Here is a 6,614-nt window from a genome sequence, read left to right as displayed (position 1 = left end):
TCTACACCTACACTGGAAAAAAATAATGGGATCTGTTCACATCCCTCATGGTTAGCTTACTGCAATGCACCGTACAAAGAGATATCGTAGAAGGTTGGGCCACAGGCTGTAGCTGGTGCAGAACGCAATAGCCAGGTGGCTTGTGTGAGCAAGGTAAAAAAGGTAAAGGATCCCTGAACAGTTAAGTCCAGTCAAAGGCAGCTATGGGGTTGCAGCGCTCATCTTGCTTTCAGGCCGAGGCAGCTGCCGTTTGTCCACAGACAGCTTTCTGGGTCATGTGGCCAGCAGGAATAAACCGCTTCTGGCGCAATGGTGTAGCCTTATTCCATTTCCCGTGCCGCTGCCAAGGGATCAAAGGAAACGAGAAGCTCCAGGGTGTGGTTCCACAGAGAAAAGGATTGATTAGCTTTCTGCGCATAGGCAACCAGTGGAATATCTTCCGAAGACTGGCGGCAATACATAGCATTCGACAAGCATTCTTATACTGTAGGTACACCCTTCCCTCAGCCAATCACTGACTGCCAAACAAGTATTCTAAGCATTCTACCTTAGATGGACAGCGTCTCTCTTTCTGTAGGTTCCTCATTTCCTCATTCAGCTCTTTACCTTATTTGGTACGCCTTTTCTATACTGTGCCTTCGTGACTTCCTCTGTTGCCTGTTGCCCGCGTGGCCTGTGTCACAAGCCATGGCTTCCTGAGCAAAATGGGAAGTGGGGCTTCCTGAGTAAAGCTGCTGCTAGCTGCCTAACCACAACTGCAGCAGTTAGCTCGAGTCCTTATATTATTGAGATTAACCCTTCCCTCTCCCTTCAATGGAACACTGTGATGGAAACCAGAACTCACGAAAACACCGTTTGCCTTCCCGCCACAGTGGTACCTATTTACCTACTTGCACTGGCGTGCTTTCGAACTGCTAGGTTGGCAGGAGCTGGGGCAGAGCAGCAGGAGCTCACTCCGTCGCACAGATTCGAACCGCCAACCTTGCCGTCAGCAAGCCCAAGAGGCTCAGTGGTTTAGACCACAGTGCCATCCATGTCAGGCTTGTGGGAGGAAACTACTGCCAGCATAGAACAGCCTGCTAGTGGGATTTGCACTTGCTACCAATCCACTACTGGGCTGAGTTCAAGGAGTTTGTACTCACATGCAAGTCCCTGTTCTGCTCAGTCCCAGATATACAGCAGAGATTCTCCTGCAAGTTCCAAAGATCTCCAAAGCACACACCTAGAATGGGCCTTTTAGTGTCACTGTCGAATCAGTTGGTAGCTGAACTGGGTTCCACACAGTCACAAAAACAAAACAAAAAGAGCCACAAAAACAAAAATGCAAAATAAATAGCAAACACAGACAGACCTCAGCGTAACACTCAAAACAGAAGCGTAACACTCAGAATTGAATCAAGGCACTCAAAGCGGAGGCACATTCGGCTTCCCCAAAAAGTTTGCAAACTGGAACACTTACTTCCGGGTTTGCAGTGTTTGGGTTCCAAGTTGTTGGAGTACCAAGGCGTTTGAGAACCAAGGTACCACTGTAGAGGCTGGAGAAGCTGTTTTTTCCCACCTGGGAGCCTCTTTCCATTCAAGACAATATTTGGGGCGGATCCAGAGGCAAAATTTTCTACCTCCATCCAAGGAAACAACAGGCAAGATCATGGGCCAGAGAGAGGCTTGGAGGGCCGCAGTTAGTGCCCCCTACCATGAGGCCTGAGGTTCCCCACTCCTGATTCAAATCTTCATGAGTGGCGTTGACAGCCTTCCTAGTGGGTAGCAAGATAGCGGTACTGGCAGGGTCTCCGGTCCTGATTCCCTCTACCTGATTTGGTGACCCAAGGAGAGATGGCTGAGCATGAATCGTCAGCATGGTTTCATCACCTGCGAGAGACAAAGAGGTCAGGAATGTTGGAAGGTCAACAGGAGGGATCATGCAGTTTATCAGCTAAGGGTTAAATCTGGTAGTGTTTAAAGAGAGCTGGCCAAGAGGGGTGGGCGGAGCTGCTGCTTAGCAACCAAGCAGAGCGGCATGACCTTCACTGAGGAAACGTGCTCGGATTGGCTGGGTGGTTCTGAGGGAGCTTTCCTCTGCTATGTTTGGATGAACGTCTCCCTGCTTTTGCTTGTTTTTTTCCAGGAAAGTGATATCGGCTCTTTTCCACAGTAGCATATGCTTGTCACGTAGACAAGAAGTTTGGGGTCAGTTTAGCACAAGGGTCAGCAACCTTTTCCAGCCATGGGCCGGTCTACCATCCCTCAGACCATGTGCTGGGCTGGACTATATTGGGGGAGGGAGGGTAATGAATGAATTCTTATGCCCCACAAATAGCCCAGAGATGCATTTTAAATAAAAGCACACATTCTGCTCATGTAAAAACACCAGGCAGGTCCCACAAATAACCCAGAGAGGCATTTAAAATAAAAGCATTCTTCTTTTTTTAAATTAATATTCTTGATTGATTAAAAAATTTACATGTCTGTACAAGCATTATGTACTATTTCTTAACAGGTAAAAAAAGAAAGAAAATTGTATAAAATAGAACATTTATAAAGAAAGAAAGAAAAATAAAGAAGTAGCAAAGATAAGAAACAAATAAATAATAATAATAATAATAATAATAATAATAATAATAATAATAAAAGACAAAGTCCTGGAGCATCCGTGGGCCGGATTGAGAAGGCGATTGGGCCGCACCTGGCCCCTGGGCCTTAGGTTGTCTACCCGTGGTTTAGCAGATGGATGGCCTTATTTCATATGTCCCCTTGGATCCAGCAACCTGAGGGACTGGCACTCAGACAAGTGCCACATCGTGCTCATCCTGAACTTGCAAGGAGCCATTCTTCTGGTCGAAGGTGCCCCATCTATGCTTACTCCGTAAGGCGGCTTCTCCGTCACCCTCCTGTTTGATAGGCCACCACAAGGAACATTTCCTTGGCCTCAGAGAAATCTCCTCCTGCCTCTGCAGTTCGTTCCTTTACCTGAAACAGCAATGAGGACTAGGATCAAAAATAAAATTCTAAGAGGGAAAACACTTTTGGGGGAGAGTTGAGACATTCTAGAAGACTTTGGGCAATTAGTGAAACGTTTTAGGATATCTCCCCCTCACTTTACCAGCTCCTGGGAAATATCTCAGGTGAGGATGTATTTTAATTGATTGTCTGATTTTATGTTAATGTGTTATACATTTGATGTTAGCCTCTCTGAGCCCGGCTTCAGCTGGGTAGGGCGGGATATAAATAAAACATTATTATTATTATTATTATTATTATTATTATCTCAGTGAAACTGTCTCTCACCTGCTGCTCCTGCTGCTTCTGGTCCTCTGCCCGACTCAGGAGGGAACCTTCAGCCAGGGCCACCACCTGGGAACTGGTCTCCGCTCCGCATTCCCTCACCCAGCTCTCCATCTCCGGGGGGAGGACAGCCAGGAGCTGCTCCAGGATCACTAAATCCAAGATCTGAGCCTTGGTGTGTCTCTCTGGCTTCAGCCACTGATGGCAAAGATGGTGGAGTCGGCTGCAAACCTCTCGGGGTCCCTCGGCCTCCTGGTAGCAGAGACGTACCAAAGTCACCTGCCGGCTTCTGCTTTCGTCTAACCTCTCGCCTGCTGCCTCCATCTTGAGCCCTCGGCTTCCTTTGTTCCCCCTCCTCTTTGGATCCTTTCGGTGACACTTCTGATTGTTCCTCTTCTGCCAGCATCCCTTCAACATCTCCTGATGGAATAAAAGGCAAACTGATGAAATGCTAAAGGAGCGTCTTCACCCCAATCATTCAGTCAGGACACAGAGATCCAGGTTCCAAGGGCCTGGTGGCAGTTCCCTCACTGTGAGAAGGGAAGTTACAGGGAACGAGGCAGAGGGGCTTCTTGGTAGTGGTGCCCACCCTGTGGAAAGCTATCCCATCAGATGTCTAGGAAACAAACAACTATACACCTTTTAGAAGACAACTAGAGGCAGCCATGTAGAGGGAAGATTAAAATGTTTTATTATGCCTTTATATTTGTTAGAAGCCAGCTAGAGTGGCTGGGGCAACCCAGTCAGATCCGTGGGGTACAAATAATGAAAGTATTAGTATTGCATTAACATGGTATTATTATTTATTGAGTTCATATACCGCCCTAAACCCGGAGGACTCGGCGTGGTTCACAGAAAAGATCACGTCATATATAATCAGAATAAAAACAACCCAATAACACCCCCCCCAAAAAAGAGCCACATTTGAAAAAGACTATAGGATGTCAAACATATCAAGCAAAAACCTGGTTAAAAAGGAACATGTTTGCATGGTACTTAAAGGTGTATATCCCTTCATGGATCACTGCCTTGTCGTGGGGAAGGGGCTTGACCTATGCCGTGCAGGGCCACCCAAGACAGACAGGTCAGCCGAGAGTTTAGACTAAATGTGATCCACCTGAGAAGAAACTAGCAACCCACTCCAGTATTATGCCATGAAAGCTCCAGGGACATAAAACAGGAGAAGCTTTGAGAGGAAAGTGAGTTTCCAAGGCATGCTCTGATTCATGGGGAGTATAAGGAAGGCTCCAGGTGAACTTCCCTGGGGAGAGCATTCCACAGACTGGGAGCCACTGCAGAGAAGGCCCGGTTCTCGTGTTGACTCCCTCCGGACCACTTGAGATCAGAAGGGGATCTCAGGGTCCGGGTAGGTTCATATGCAAATAGGTGGTCCTTGAAGTATTGTGGTCCTGAGCCATGTAAGGCTTTATAGGTCAAAACCAGCCCCTTGAATTAAGCCCGGAAACTAACTGGTAGCCAGTGCAGTCGGACCAGGATGGGGGTAATATGCTCACCCGCCAACTCCGGTGAGCAAGCTGGCCGCTAAATTCTGCACTAGCTGAAGTTTCCAGACTGTCTTCAGAAGCAGCCCCACGTATAATGCATATCTATATCTAACCTTGAAGTTCCCGGAGCATGGACAACGGTAGATAGGCTATCCCTGTCCAGATAGGGGTGTAGCTGGGCCACCAGCCAAAGGTGATGGAAGGCACTCCAGGCCATCTGAGCCTCGAGCACCTGTGTTGTTCTGCGTGGTTCTTTCCCAGAATCCTGCACTGCGTTCAGCCGACAAGCACAAGCCTCTCTTCCTTCTTCAGGGCCAAAGGAGTCACGTTTCTCCATGGAGGCAGAACCAGCTCCTCCCGTTTCTGCCAGGTTCGGTCTCGGTGGAGATTCTCCTCATCTGAGGGGCCGCCAGGTCCTGCAAAGCCAACAGCAAATTATTGGTGAGTAAATGGTTGCACTGTTGGGCAGGAGATTTTCCCTGAGCAACTGTGCATGAGCCCATCTTGCCACCAGGTTAGAGAGTGCGGAGATTTGAAGATGGACAACAAACCTGAGGGAGGTTCCTTTATTTAGGTGAAACTCGAAAAATTAGAATATCATGGGAAAGTTCATTTATTTCAGTAATTCAACTTAAAAGGTGAAACTAATATATGAGATAGACTCATGACATGCAAAGCGAGATACGTCAAGCCTTTATTTGTTATAATTGTGATGATTACGGGTGATGCAAACCCCAAATTAACAATCTCACCTGTATATACTGCCCTACATGGAGAGTTACAGCTCTGAGAGTGAAGAAGAAGAAGAAGAGGGAGGAGGGGGGGGGGGGAGAAGAAGGAAGAAGAAGAAGAAGGATGTTATTATTTATACCCTGCCCATCTAGCTGGGTTTCTAGCATATATAAAACATAATAAAACATTGGCTTTTACCCTGACCCTCGATGTCATGCCCTCCCCTCCCAGAGAGACGATGCCCCTGTGACTCAGGACAAATAAAAACAGTAGAGCATGTCCTTCTTCAGTGCCTGTATTACAGAGACATTCGTGTTAGCCTGATTTCCCCACTACTTCATAAGTACCCAGGACGCGCAGGGCAATTCTATGCCTCCCTGCTGCTTTCAGGTACCCATCCTGCTATGACTTGCAATGTTGCTAGATTCTGCACAGCAGCGCTCAAAATTTGCCAGGGGATGAACATATCAGAGTGCTCTGTAAATTGATAGTTAGAAGTCTTTCATATATCAACCTTTTATGCTCTTCCCCACACACCCAATGCTCCTATCCCTTCTTTTAGATTATTTTAAAGGTAAAGGGACCCCTGACCATTAGGTCCAGTTGTGGCCAACTCTGGGGTTGCGGTGTTCATCTCGCTTTATTGGCTGAGGGAGCCGGCGTACAGCTTCTGGGTCATGTGGGCAGCATGACTAAGCTGCTTCTAGTGAACCAGAGCAGCGCACGGAAACGCTGTTCACCTTCCCGCAGGAGCGGTACCGATTTATCTACTTGCACTTTGATGTGCTTTCGAACCGCTATGGACCGAGCAACGGGAGCTCACCCCATCGCAGGGATTCGAGCCGCCGACCTTCTGATCGGCAAGTCCTAGGCTCTGTGGTTTAACCCAGTGTTTCCCAACCTTGGGCCTCCAGCTGTTTTTGGACTACAACTCCCATCATCCCTAGCTAGCAAGACCAGTGGTCAGGGATGATGGGAATTGTAGTTCAAAAACAGCTGGAGGCCCAAGGTTGGGAAACACTGGTTTAACCCATTTTAGCTTCCTTTAAATTCTTATAAACTTTTATATTCACCTTTTCATACCTTTTAGCTTTC

Source organism: Podarcis gaigeae, assembly GCF_964106915.1.
Source record: "Podarcis gaigeae genome assembly, chromosome: 2".
Lineage (NCBI taxonomy): Eukaryota > Metazoa > Chordata > Lepidosauria > Squamata > Lacertidae > Podarcis > Podarcis gaigeae.
This window is presented reverse-complemented; position numbering follows the sequence as displayed.